This window comes from Bufo gargarizans, chromosome 3 (assembly GCF_014858855.1).
Source record: "Bufo gargarizans isolate SCDJY-AF-19 chromosome 3, ASM1485885v1, whole genome shotgun sequence".
In the NCBI taxonomy this organism is placed as follows: Eukaryota; Metazoa; Chordata; class Amphibia; order Anura; family Bufonidae; genus Bufo; species Bufo gargarizans.
Window position 1 is genome coordinate 547001608 of NC_058082.1, and position 14686 is coordinate 547016293.

Here is a 14686-nt window from a genome sequence, read left to right on the forward strand (position 1 = left end):
TGGCTAGTCCCAGAGCTGCAACGAGATTTCGCCCATTATCACACACCACCAGGCCGGGCTTGAGGCTCACCGGCAGCAACCACTCGTCGGTCTGTTGTTCAATACCCCGCCACAACTCCTGTGCGGTGTGGGGCCTGTCCCCCAAACATATGAGTTTCAGAATGGCCTGCTGACGTTTACCCCGGGCTGTGCTGAAGTTGGTGGTGAAGGTGTGTGGCTGACTGGATGAGCATGTGGAAGAAGAGGAGGAGGAAGCCGAGAAGGAGGAGGTGGCAACAGGAGGCAAAGAATGTTGCCCTGCGATCCTTGGCGGCGGAAGGACGTGCGCCAAACAGCTCTCCGCCTGGGGCCCAGCTGCCACTACATTTACCCAGTGTGCAGTTAGGGAGATATAGCGTCCCTGGCCGTGCTTACTGGTCCACGTATCTGTGGTTAGGTGGACCTTGCCACAGATGGCGTTGCGCAGTGCACACTTGATTTTATCGGATACTTGGTTGTGCAGGGAAGGCACGGCTCTCTTGGAGAAGTAGTGGCGGCTGGGAACAACATACTGTGGGACAGCAAGCGACATGAGCTGTTTGAAGCTGTCTGTGTCCACCAGCCTAAATGACAGCATTTCATAGGCCAGTAGTTTAGAAATGCTGGCATTCAGGGCCAGGGATCGAGGGTGGCTAGGTGGGAATTTACGCTTTCTATCAAATGTTTGTGAGATGGAGAGCTGAACGCTGGCGTGTGACATGGTTGAGACGCTTGGTGACGGAGGTGGTGGTGGTGGTGTTGGTGGTACATCCCCTGTTTGCTGGGCGGCAGGTGCCAACGTTCCTCCAGAGGCGGAGGAAGAGGCCGAGGCGGCAGCAGCAGAATAGGCCGAGGCGGCAGCAGCAGAAGAGGTAGCAGGGGGAGCCTGAGTGACTTCCTTGGTTTTAAGGTGTTTACTCCACTGCAGTTCATGCTTTGCATGCAGGTGCCTGGTCATGCAGGTTGTGCTCAGGTTCAGAACGTTAATGCCTCGCTTCAGGCTCTGATGGCACAGCGTGCAAACCACTCGGGTCTTGTCGTCAGCACATTGTTTGAAGAAGTGCCATGCCAGGGAACTCCTTGAAGCTGCCTTTGGGGTGCTCGGTCCCAGATGGCGGCGGTCAGTAGCAGGCGGAGTCTCTTGGCGGCGGGTGTTCTGCTTTTGCCCACTGCTCCCTCTTTTGCTACGCTGTTGGCTCGGTCTCACCACTGCCTCTTCCTCCGAACTGTGAAAGTCAGTGGCACGACCTTCATTCCATGTGGGGTCTAGGACCTCATCGTCCCCTGCATCGTCTTCCACCCAGTCTTGATCCCTGACCTCCTGTTCAGTCTGCACACTGCAGAAAGACGCAGCAGTTGGCACCTGTGTTTCGTCATCATCAGAGACATGCTGAGGTGGTATTCCCATGTCCTCATCATCAGGAAACATAAGTGGTTGTGCGTCAGTGCATTCTATGTCTTTCACCGCTGGGGAAGGGCTAGGTGGATGCCCTTGGGAAACCCTGCCAGCGGAGTCTTCAAACAGCATAAGAGACTGCTGCATAACTTGAGGCTGAGACAGTTTCCCTGGTATGCATGGGGGTGATGTGACAGACTGATGGGGTTGGTTTTCAGGCGCCATCTGTGCGCTTTCTGCAGAAGACTGGGTGGGAGATAATGTGAACGTGCTGGATCCACTGTCGGCCACCCAATTGACTAATGCCTGTACCTGCTCAGGCCTTACCATCCTTAGAACGGCATTGGGCCCCACCATATATCGCTGTAAATTCTGGCGGCTACTGGGACCTGAGGTAGTTGGTACACTAGGACGTGTGGATGTGGCAGAACGGCCACGTCCTCTCCCAGCACCAGAGGGTCCACTAACACCACCACGACCATGTCCACGTCCGCGTCCCTTACTAGATGTTTTTCTCATTGTTATGGTTCACCACAACAACAAATATATTATTTGGCCCAATGTATTGTATTCAAATTCAGCGGGATATAAATTTGAGGCCTAGTATTTAGGCGCTGGGTGACCGGTATGGATTTAGTGACAGAATTAGACTTGGAAATGCACAGAAGCGTGTGTGTGAAGTTATTCTGAATGACCCTATGTGCACCTTCAATATGATCTACCCTTTTAGGGATAGATTTCAAATAGCTCTGATATAGCAGAAACGACTAAATTATGAAATTGCTAAATTGGGAATTGTATTTCAACCCAGAACAAAAAATGTGCTTTGACGGACACTAAATAACTTTCCCAGCCACAACAGGACAGCGGTAACGAGAGATTTAGCGGGATATAAATTTGAGGCCTAGTATTTAGGCGCTGGGTGACAGGTATGGGTTTAGTGACAGAATTAGATTTGGAAATGCACAGTAGCGGGTGTGTGAAGTTATTCTGAATGACCCTATGTGCACCTTGAATATTATATACCCTTTTAGGGATAGATTTCAAATAGCTCTGATATAGCAGAAACCACTAAATTATGAAATTGCTAAATTGGGAATTGTATTTCAACCCAGAACAAGAAATGTGCTTGAACGGACACTAAATAACTCGCCCAGCTACAGCACTAAGGACAGATTTAGCGGGATATAAATTTGAGGCCTAGTATTTAGGCGCTGGGTGACAGGTATGGGTTTAGTGCCAGAATTAGACTTGGAAATACACAGTAGCGGGTGTGTGTGAAGTTATTCTGAATGACCCAATGTGCACCTTGAATATTATATACCCTTTTAGGGATAGATTTCAAATAGCTCTGATATAGCAGAAACCACTAAATTATGAAATTGCTAAATTGGGAATTGTACTTCAACCCAGAACAAAAAATGTGCTTTGACGGACACTAAATAACTTTCCCAGCTACAACAGGACAGCGGTAACGAGAGATTTAGCAGGGATATAAATTTGAGGCCTAGTATTTAGGCGCTGGGTGACAGGTATGGGTTTAGTGACAGAATTAGACTTGGAAATACACAGTAGCGGGTGTGTGTGAAGTTATTCTGAATGACCCTATGTGCACCTTCAATATGATCTACCCTTTTAGGGATAGATTTCAAATAGCTCTGATATAGCAGAAACCACTAAATTATGAAATTGCTAAATTGGGAATTGTACTTCAACCCAGAACAAAAAATGTGCTTTGACGGACACTAAATATCTTTCCAAGCAACAACAGTACAGCGGTAACGAGAGATTTAGCAGGATATAAATTTGAGGCCTAGTATTTAGGCGCTGGGTGACAGGTATGGGTTTAGTGACAGAATTAGACTTGGAAATACACAGTAGCGGGTGTGTGTGAAGTTATTCTGAATGACCCAATGTGCACCTTGAATATTATATACCCTTTTAGGGATAGATTTCAAATAGCTCTGATATAGCAGAAACCACTAAATTATGAAATTGCTAAATTGGGAATTGTACTTCAACCCAGAACAAAAAATGTGCTTTGACGGACACTAAATATCTTTCCCAGCAACAACAGTACAGCGGTAACGAGAGATTTAGCAGGATATAAATTTGAGGCCTAGTATTTAGGCGCTGGGTGACAGGTATGGGTTTAGTGACAGAATTAGACTTGGAAATACACAGTAGCGGGTGTGTGTGAAGTTATTCTGAATGACCCAATGTGCACCTTGAATATTATATACCCTTTTAGGGATAGATTTCAAATAGCTCTGATATAGCAGAAACCACTAAATTATGAAATTGCTAAATTGGGAATTGTATTTCAACCCAGAAGAAAAAATGTGCTTTGACGGACACTAAATAACTTTCCCAGCTACAACAGGACAGCGGTAACGAGAGATTTAGCAGGATATAAATTTGAGGCCTAGTATTTAGGCGCTGGGTGACAGGTATGGGTTTAGTGACAGAATTAGACTTGGAAATACACAGTAGCGGGTGTGTGTGAAGTTATTCTGAATGACCCAATGTGCACCTTGAATATTATATACCCTTTTAGGGATAGATTTCAAATAGCTCTGATATAGCAGAAACCACTAAATTATGAAATTGCTAAATTGGGAATTGTACTTCAACCCAGAACAAAAAATGTGCTTTGACGGACACTAAATATCTTTCCAAGCAACAACAGTACAGCGGTAACGAGAGATTTAGCAGGATATAAATTTGAGGCCTAGTATTTAGGCGCTGGGTGACAGGTATGGGTTTAGTGACAGAATTAGACTTGGAAATACACAGTAGCGGGTGTGTGTGAAGTTATTCTGAATGACCCAATGTGCACCTTGAATATTATATACCCTTTTAGGGATAGATTTCAAATAGCTCTCATATAGCAGAAACCACTAAATTATGAAATTGCTAAATTGGGAATTGTACTTCAACCCAGAACAAAAAATGTGCTTTGACGGACACTAAATAACTTTCCCAGCTACAACAGGACAGCGGTAACGAGAGATTTAGCGGGATATAAATTTGAGGCCTAGTATTTAGGCGCTGGGTGACCGGTATGGGTTTAGTGACAGAATTAGACTTGGAAATACACAGTAGCGGGTGTGTGTGAAGTTATTCTGAATGACCCTATGCGCACCTTCAATATGATCTACCCTTTTAGGGATAGATTTCAAATAGCTCTGATATAGCAGAAACCACTAAATTATGAAATTGCTAAATTGGGAATTGTATTTCAACCCAGAACAAGAAATGTGCTTGAACGGACACTAAATAACTCGCCCAGCTACAGCACTAAGGACAGATTTAGCGGGATATAAATTTGAGGCCTAGTATTTAGGCGCTGGGTGACAGGTATGGGTTTAGTGCCAGAATTAGACTTGGAAATACACAGTAGCGGGTGTGTGTGAAGTTATTCTGAATGACCCAATGTGCACCTTGAATATTATATACCCTTTTAGGGATAGATTTCAAATAGCTCTGATATAGCAGAAACCACTAAATTATGAAATTGCTAAATTGGGAATTGTACTTCAACCCAGAACAAAAAATGTGCTTTGACGGACACTAAATATCTTTCCAAGCAACAACAGTACAGCGGTAACGAGAGATTTAGCAGGATATAAATTTGAGGCCTAGTATTTAGGCGCTGGGTGACAGGTATGGGTTTAGTGACAGAATTAGACTTGGAAATACACAGTAGCGGGTGTGTGTGAAGTTATTCTGAATGACCCAATGTGCACCTTGAATATTATATACCCTTTTAGGGATAGATTTCAAATAGCTCTGATATAGCAGAAACCACTAAATTATGAAATTGCTAAATTGGGAATTGTACTTCAACCCAGAACAAAAAATGTGCTTTGACGGACACTAAATATCTTTCCAAGCAACAACAGTACAGCGGTAACGAGAGATTTAGCAGGATATAAATTTGAGGCCTAGTATTTAGGCGCTGGGTGACAGGTATGGGTTTAGTGACAGAATTAGACTTGGAAATACACAGTAGCGGGTGTGTGTGAAGTTATTCTGAATGACCCAATGTGCACCTTGAATATTATATACCCTTTTAGGGATAGATTTCAAATAGCTCTGATATAGCAGAAACCACTAAATTATGAAATTGCTAAATTGGGAATTGTACTTCAACCCAGAACAAAAAATGTGCTTTGACGGACACTAAATAACTTTCCCAGCTACAACAGGACAGCGGTAACGAGAGATTTAGCGGGATATAAATTTGAGGCCTAGTATTTAGGCGCTGGGTGACAGGTATGGGTTTAGTGACAGAATTAGACTTGGAAATACACAGTAGCGGGTGTGTGTGAAGTTATTCTGAATGACCCAATGTGCACCTTGAATATTATATACCCTTTTAGGGATAGATTTCAAATAGCTCTGATATAGCAGAAACCACTAAATTATGAAATTGCTAAATTGGGAATTGTACTTCAACCCAGAACAAAAAATGTGCTTTGACGGACACTAAATATCTTTCCAAGCAACAACAGTACAGCGGTAACGAGAGATTTAGCAGGATATAAATTTGAGGCCTAGTATTTAGGCGCTGGGTGACAGGTATGGGTTTAGTGACAGAATTAGACTTGAAAATACACAGTAGCGGGTGTGTGTGAAGTTATTCTGAATGACCCAATGTGCACCTTGAATATTATATACCCTTTTAGGGATAGATTTCAAATAGCTCTGATATAGCAGAAACCACTAAATTATGAAATTGCTAAATTGGGAATTGTACTTCAACCCAGAACAAAAAATGTGCTTTGACGGACACTAAATAACTTTCCCAGCTACAACAGGACAGCGGTAACGAGAGATTTAGCGGGATATAAATTTGAGGCCTAGTATTTAGGCGCTGGGTGACCGGTATGGATTTAGTGACAGAATTAGACTGGGATATGGCCAAAAAATAACCACACTATTGCTGGTTAAATGCACTTGGTGACGGGCGCAGCTTGCCCCTGATGTAGTATATGGCCAAAAAATGAACAGACTATTGCTGGTTAAATGCACTTGGTGTCACAGCTTGACCAACCACACTACTGAGGGTTAAATGCACTTGGTGACGGGCGCAGCTTGCCCCTGATGTAGTATATGGCCAAAAAATAAACAGACTATTGCTGGTTAAATGCACTTGGTGTGACAGCTTCACCCTGATGTAGGCTTTAGCCAGAAAACAACCACACCATTGAGGGTTAAATGCACTTGGTGACAGGCGCAGCTTGCCCCTGATTTTGTATATGGCCAAAAAATGAACAGACTATTGCTGGTTAAATGCACTTGGTGTGACAGCTTCACCCTGATGTAGGCTTTAGCCAAAAAACAACCACACCATTGAGGGTTAAATGCACTTGGTGACAGGCGCAGCTTGCCCCTGATTTTGTATATGGCCAAAAAATGAACAGACTATTGCTGGTTAAATGCACTTGGTGTGACAGCTTCACCCTGATGTAGGCTTTAGCCAAAAAACAACCACACCATTGAGGGTTAAATGCACTTGGTGACAGGCGCAGCTTGCCCCTGATTTTGTATATGGCCAAAAAATGAACAGACTATTGCTGGTTAAATGCACTTGGTGTGACAGCTTCACCCTGATGTAGGCTTTAGCCAAAAAACAACCACACCATTGAGGGTTAAATGCACTTGGTGACAGGCGCAGCTTGCCCCTGATTTTGTATATGGCCAAAAAATGAACAGACTATTGCTGGTTAAATGCACTTGGTGTGACAGCTTCACCCTGATGTAGGCTTTAGCCAAAAAACAACCACACCATTGAGGGTTAAATGCACTTGGTCGCAGCTTGTGCTGGCGCACCACAAGACACAAAATGGCCGCCGATCACCCCAGAAAAATGTGACTGACAAACGGTCTGGGCAGCCTAAAAACAGTGAGCAATTGAGGATCAGCAGCTCAATGATCCACAGCTGCAGATCGATCAGTTAATCAAGTCCTTTGGAGGAGTTAATCTGCCTAATCTCGCCCTACTGTCGCAGCCGCAACCTCTCCCTACGCTAATCAGAGCAGAGTGACGGGCGGCGCTATGTGACTCCAGCTTAAATAGAGGCTGGGTCACATGGTGCTCTGGCCAATCACAGCCATGCCAATAGTAGGCATGGCTGTGATGGCCTCTTGGGGCAAGTAGTATGACGCTTGTTGATTGGCTGCTTTGCAGCCTTTCAAAAAGCGCCAAGAAAGCGTCACAAAAGCGCGAAGAAAGCGACGAACACCGAACCCGAACCCGGACTTTTACGAAAATGTCCAGGTTCGGGTCCGTGTCACGGACACCCCAAAATTCGGTACGAACCCGAACTATACAGTTCGAGTTCGCTCATCCCTATTTACTAGTCAACTGGAGGGGAGAGAGGTGGGGTGTCACCCATAGAATCGTCCATAAATTCATGGGGGACCCAGCACAAGTGCCCGGTTTTTCATATTTATTATGCCGGCAAAGTTATGGGACATTTTTGTAAAATTAGGGAAAACTGGCCTGGCCAGCAGCTGGGAGGGGCGAACAAACCCTTCTTCAGGAACACCCACCGTGCAGCCCTTGGCCAGCGATTGGCTGGGCCAAACCCCCTTACCCTCCCACAGAATGGGGGCATAAAAGTCCGTGCGCAATGGGAGAAGAGAGCTTTTAGCCCTGTGGTCACATCGCCGATAGGCTGTCCGTTGGAACGTAAGTTTGTGCCTGGATTTTGCATAGGCGAAATCCAAGATAGTATTTCTCTTTTTATCCCTGTTTATTTTCCACCTGCTTCCCAGCTCGCTATTGTAATCTTTTTCTGTAAATCTTTGTACGCATTGCTTGTTTCACTTCTGTGTTACTTATAGTAAAAGATATTTTCATATCTTTTAAATTGTCTCTCTCTTATTGCTCTAAGCCCCACTGCAACAAAGTACTCGTACGCCCTGAAGAGACCTACTTGTCTTATAGTCGACTGATATTAGAGACATAACTGTTTTATGACTCGATTGTGGTTAGCTTGTAGTGGGATAGTGGGGCTGATCTGTTAGTGGTCTGAACCCCTATACCTACAATTATAGAGTCGTTTACTCACGAACGTGGTGGCAGCATAAAATAAGGGGGGACCAGGATTGACTGTTTGGGTAATTCTGAATCTCCCCCCTGTCACGGTCCACCCTCGGTTGGGCTTTTCTCCACGCTGGGGCGTCCTGGTGGTCAGAAGTCTGATTTAAACGGGGGTGGTCGTGACATAAGGTGCCAGTTTTATTGGTACTATTTTGGGGTACATATGATTTTTAATTGCTCTAGTTAAATTTTTTTGTGAGGCAAGGTAACAAAAAAATGGCTGTTATAACACAGTTTTTTTTTGTTTTTTTACAAGATTTGACAGGGTAGATCATGTGCTATTTTTATAGAGCAGGTTGTTACGGATGCAATGACATTAAATATGTCTACTTTCTTTGTTTCAGTTTTACATAAAGCATTTTTGAAAAATAAATTATGTTTTTGTGTCTCCATTTTCTGAACGCCATATTATTATTTTTTTTTTCTGCCTATCGTCTTGTGCAGGGGCTCGTTTTTTGCAGAAAGAGTTGAGTTTTTATTGGTACTATTTTTGGGTACATAGGATTATTTGATCATTCATTATTACACTTCATGTGGCAAGGTGACCAAAAAATTTGTTGTTTTGGAACAGTTTACATTTTTTTTATTTTTACATCGTTTATTAGGGCTCTGAGGTGAAAGCCTGATGAAAAATATATTTTTCTCCTATTTTCATCCTCTAAAACCTAGGTGAAATCAGTGTTGTTTCATCTCTACTCAACTTCAAATTTATTTTTTTGGGTTCTAGTTTTTCAACCAGCATATACATGTATTATTATTAATATTATCATTATTATTATTATATTTTTTTATATAGCGCCACCATATTCCGCAGCGCTTTACAAATTCATAGGGTTCATGTACAAAACAAAAGTAACTGGCTAATATATGGCTAATAGACAAGTCAGGGAGTCATGGCCCTGCTCCCAAGAGCTTACAATCTATGAGGAATAGGGGGTGACACATAAGGTAGTTGATTGTGATAACTAGGATTCAAGCCATTATTGAACTGACAGGAGTGGTGCCGGCCGATCTGCTTTGGGTTTGGGGCTTCTAGAGAAGGTTTGGGACTGCTAGAGGAAAAATATGCAGGGTAATATGCAGGGCAGCGGAGGATAACATCTGTGAGTGATAACGTGACATATTAGGCTGAAATCCATGTTGTTTTATCTTCAGGCACTTCACGTTTTGGTTTGGTGGGGGAGAAATAATTGCATAGTAGTGTGTTTTGATCAGTGTGTTCTGATTCTGCATATTTTAACGGGCACATATCTGTTAGTGCCACCAATACTGCAGTATTACCAAAGTCAACTGTCATTTTAGTAGTGTCCTCATATTTGTGAAAAGGCAAGAACATTGTTTTGCACCTCCCTGCCTTTAATTTCCAGAAAGAAGATATGCAAACCAATCCATACTTTGCGTGACTGTCTACATTTAGCATAAAAAATGTCAGCGCTATGGAAGGGCTACAAATCAAAGACTCATAGCCAGTATATGGGTAGTAGCAGCACCAGCTAACTGTCCAGAAGTAGTAGTAGTAGGCCGAAGTTATCAGTAAGGGGAAAAAGGATGAAATTGTGGCTTGAATGGCTCACTCCTTTTATTCGCAGCATGATGACATGGAGGACAATTTGGAGTCTGACACCATGCCATGGAGCCAGGGGTCCTTATTGCAGCCCGAAAGAAGGCTTTCAGTGGAGTTGTAGTTTTCACTGCCCCTTGCTATTGGGGTGCCTTCCTTTTTCCTAAGTGGCAAGAAAAACCCATCACATCCCACAGCATCTCATGCCAGAGTCTTCATGTTAACAACTTCTGTGAGAGCAATCTGCATTTGTACTGTCTAGAGGAGAAAGTTCAGGAGGAGGCTGCAGACCCCATGCATAGCTATTGCTGCGTTGGTGGTGGTAGTAGTGACTAGTGATGAGCGGCAGGGGTCATATTCAAATTCGCAATATTTTGCTAATATTTTGTAGAATATTCGTAGAATATTCGTGAATTCAAATATTCGTTAGTAGTTTTGATTGCAAATTTTCGTAATGTGAATTTTCGTAATGGGAATCAATGAGATCGTAAAAAATCAGATACGATGGTGTATTCTAACCCCCAGGTGTTCCCATGGTGACGGGGACAATTCTCGGGGAGGGGTATAATGAATTGGAGCAACTGTACAGATTTAAAAAAACAAAATGATGAATATTCAAAAAAACTAATATATTCGTTTTTTTAGAATATTCGTAATATTCTGAAAAAAGAATATATAGCAATATTGCGAATTATTATATTATGAAAATTTGCATTATGAAAATTCTCATTTCAAAAATTTGCATTATGAAAATTTGCAATCAACACTACTCCTAAAGTCAAAGATATTGCAGCCTTATCATTGGCCCACAATCTAGAAGCATGGAGGGATCATGTGTACTGATTAAGAAAAAATCTCGAATATTCACTATATTGCTATATTTTCTTGTTTTAGAATATTACGAATATTCTAAAAAACTAATATATAGCAATATAGCAAATATTCGAAAAAAATGAATGTAGGACAATTTAGCTAATATAGTGCTAAAATCTTCTTTGTCTAATAGTTGTAATTTTTTTTTCTCATCTGAAGTTCAGATTGGAAAAAAAATTACAACTACTAAAAAAAAGATTATAGCACTATATTAGCTAAATTGTTCCACATTTGGTTTTTTTTCCGAATATTCGCTATATTGCTATATGTTCTAGTCTTAGAATAGTCCGAATATTCTAAAAAACGAATATATTAGTTTTTTTGAATAGTCGTCTTTTTTCTGTACAGTTATTACACTTTGGCATACTCCGCCCTGACAAGCGTCCCCGTCACCATGGGAACGACTGGGGGTTAGAATATACCATCAGATCTGAGTTTTCACAATCTATTGGATTCTCATTACAAAAATTTGCATTACGAAAATTCGCAATCAACACTACTCCTACAGTCAAAGATATTGCAGCCTTTTTATTGTACCACAAGCTAGAAGCATGGAGGGATCATGTGTACTAATTAAAAAAAAAATCACTATATTCTAAATATTCGTGAATTCTCGAAGTGCCGATATTCACAATAAAAATTCGCTATTCGAATATTTGTGATCAACACTAGTAGTGACACCTGTAGCTGCGGTATTGGGGACAGGGGAAAGGGCCAAAGAACCCATCATTATATCTCACAGTCTTATAGAAGCAGCAGGGAGGGTGACGACTCTGTTGATGATTGTGTGCTGGACAGGACCAGGATCTGCTGATGCTGCTGACACAGTGGGTGGGTTAGGCCCAAAACATGCCACAGCTAAGTCAAGCTTGGCTGCCTCTAGCTTAGCACTAATATATCTTATCTGGCAGCTTTTCTCCATGTTTCCAGAAGACAGAAGCATTGTCTTGTGCAAGCTTTGCAAGAACAATATAAGACATTGGTAGGCAAATACAAATGTAGGCAGCAAAGCTCTATTGAACCAAATGAAGCAGCATCACTCCATCCTGTGGGCAAGCAAAGGTAGTAGCCAGTTACTGCAACAGTAGTTTCCTCCATCTCCGTTCACCCCTGCAGCAGCCAGCCCGCATGATCCCTTTCTGCTTCTACCACTCAGACTCCTCTGCTTCATCATCAGCCATCAATGACAGAATGTATGCCTTGTACTCTCAAATGGTGGATAATGTGGACTGCTCTCTGCAGCAAGGTTCATGCCATATTGGACACCTGGAGCAGCTGTTACTAACAGTACATGTCTTTCATAGCTCATCGCATAAATGTTTTTATGGCAGCAAAGAAAATAAATAATCCCTTGAGCAGGATCCTAGGAATATTAAATAATGAAACGTATCAACCTGGCTCTTGCTACATTCTAGCACATCGGGGGGGACACTGGCCCTGCCTATAAAGACTATCCCTATTGCCACATTTACTCATAGATTAGCACATTTCTATATGTCCAGGTCTGTACAGCTGAGCTAAAAACAGTCACGCACCCCTCCTGACATGTTTCACAGCTGGTGCTGCTTCATCAGGGGATAAGGGGTTATATAACCCATTATCCACTGATGAAGCCGCACCAGCAGAAAAACATGTAGCCCGATATGTTAGAATGTAGCAAGAGCCAGGTTGATACATTTATAAATCAGCAGACATTGTATCCAGCGGCCTCTGACTCATAAGAGACCGTGGAGTATTGTGGTGCTGCACACAATTATTAGGGCTCAGTTGATAATTCTAACCTAGGACTGCAAGTATTGAATCTAGCAATCACTGGGTTTCAAAACAGGCTTTAACTATTGTGGCTGCTGATTAACAAAGCAGCCCAAACAATCGTGGTGTTCATAGTGCTGTAATAGAGCAAGCAGCATTATATGAAAATAAAAGATAAACACACAATTTATATTTATATGGGACATACTTCCCAGCCATATAAGAGACCCCTCTGACATAGATATAGCACCATGGGCCTCAGATAGAGGACTGTCTCTGGTACTCAGCAGAGATAATTTTAAGTCTCCACTAATGAACATTTTTTTAAAGATATTTTCTTTTTTTTTATGCAAAGAAAATAAAGGTTAAGTTTTAAAGCTTGATTTATGAGTGGATCCTTAGTGGGACTTTTTGTGGTCATTTTGACCATTGTGCATTTCAGCATCAAGGCAGCACTTCACAATCAAAGCCAAGTCTTTTTGAACACCCCCTACACGATTGTGTTAGCTTGGCTCCCACACAAGGCACTTATCCACCTCCTCCTCCATGGACACCCACCTGACCACAACAACAGCAGGGTACAGCATAGCTCACATCCCACCTCCTTCCTATTACATGTGTCAAGTCAAGCATTGCCACACTGTGTTGGAGCTGATCAGACTGTGTGTTGGAGCCACACAGGTCAAGCAGTTGCTAAAATATATCAATCAGCAAACATCCCTCTGACTGATACCCCGCTGGCTCCAACTGAGCAGGGTGGTCAGCGACAATGGGCGACAAGATCTTGGCCACTTTGAACCTGTGCAATATAATACTTGCACAGCATAAGCCATCAACCTATTCATGCAGCACTTTATATATAAACAGTTGGTTTGTGCAAGGGGCTGGCAATGTCCAGGAAACTGGCCAAAAATTTCAGCCATTTTTACATGTCGAGGAACTATCTCCTGGACTTGTAGTGACAAAATAGCCTTCCACTACTTAATCCGCAACATCCCAACATGTTGTATTTCAACATTGTACAAGCTCGAGAGTACAAGCAGTGGAAAGCCATAAACAATTTTGTCATTAAACATACCACCTCAGCATCAGGAAGCATGTGTTGCTTCAAGGTCAGGCAGTAGCAGCTTATATAAGACACCTGTCAGGTGCTGAAGCCCTTCAAAGAGGCCAAAAGGTTTCTCCACAGGGACAAATGGGGCATAAGCAATTTAACCCCTTAAGGACTCAGCCCTATTTCACCTTAAGGACTTGGCCATTTTTTGCAAATCTGACCAATATCACTTTAAGTGCTGATAACTTTAAAACACTTTGACTTATCCAGGCCATTCTGAGATTGTTTTTTTCGTCACATATTGTACTTCATGACACTGGTAAAATTAAGTAAAAAAATTATATTTTTTTTGCATAATAAAATACCTAATTTACCAAAAATGTGGAAAAATTTGCAAATTTCAAAGTTTTAGTTTCCCTACTTCTGTAATACATAGTAATACCCCAAAAATTGTGATGACTTAACATTCCCCATATGTCTCCTTCACGTTTGAATTATTTTGGGAATGATATTTTATTTTTTTGGGGATGTTACAAGGCTTAGTTTACAAGTTTAGAAGCAAATCTTGAAATTTTTCAGAAATTTACAAAAACCCAATTTTTAGGGACCACTACAGGTCTGAAGTCACTTTGCAAGGCTTACATAATAGAAACCGCCCAAAAATGACCCCATTCTATAAACTATACCCCTCAAGGTATTCAAAACTGATTTTACAAACTTTGTTAACCCTTTAGGTGTTGCACAAGAGTTATTGGCAAATGGGGATGAAATTTGAGAATTTAATTTTTTTGCCTAATTTTCCATTTTAACCCATTTTTCCACTAACAAAGCAAGGGTTAACAGCCAAAGAAGACTGTATCTTTATTGCCCTGACTCTGCCGTTTACATAAAAAACCCATATGTGGCCGTAAACTACTG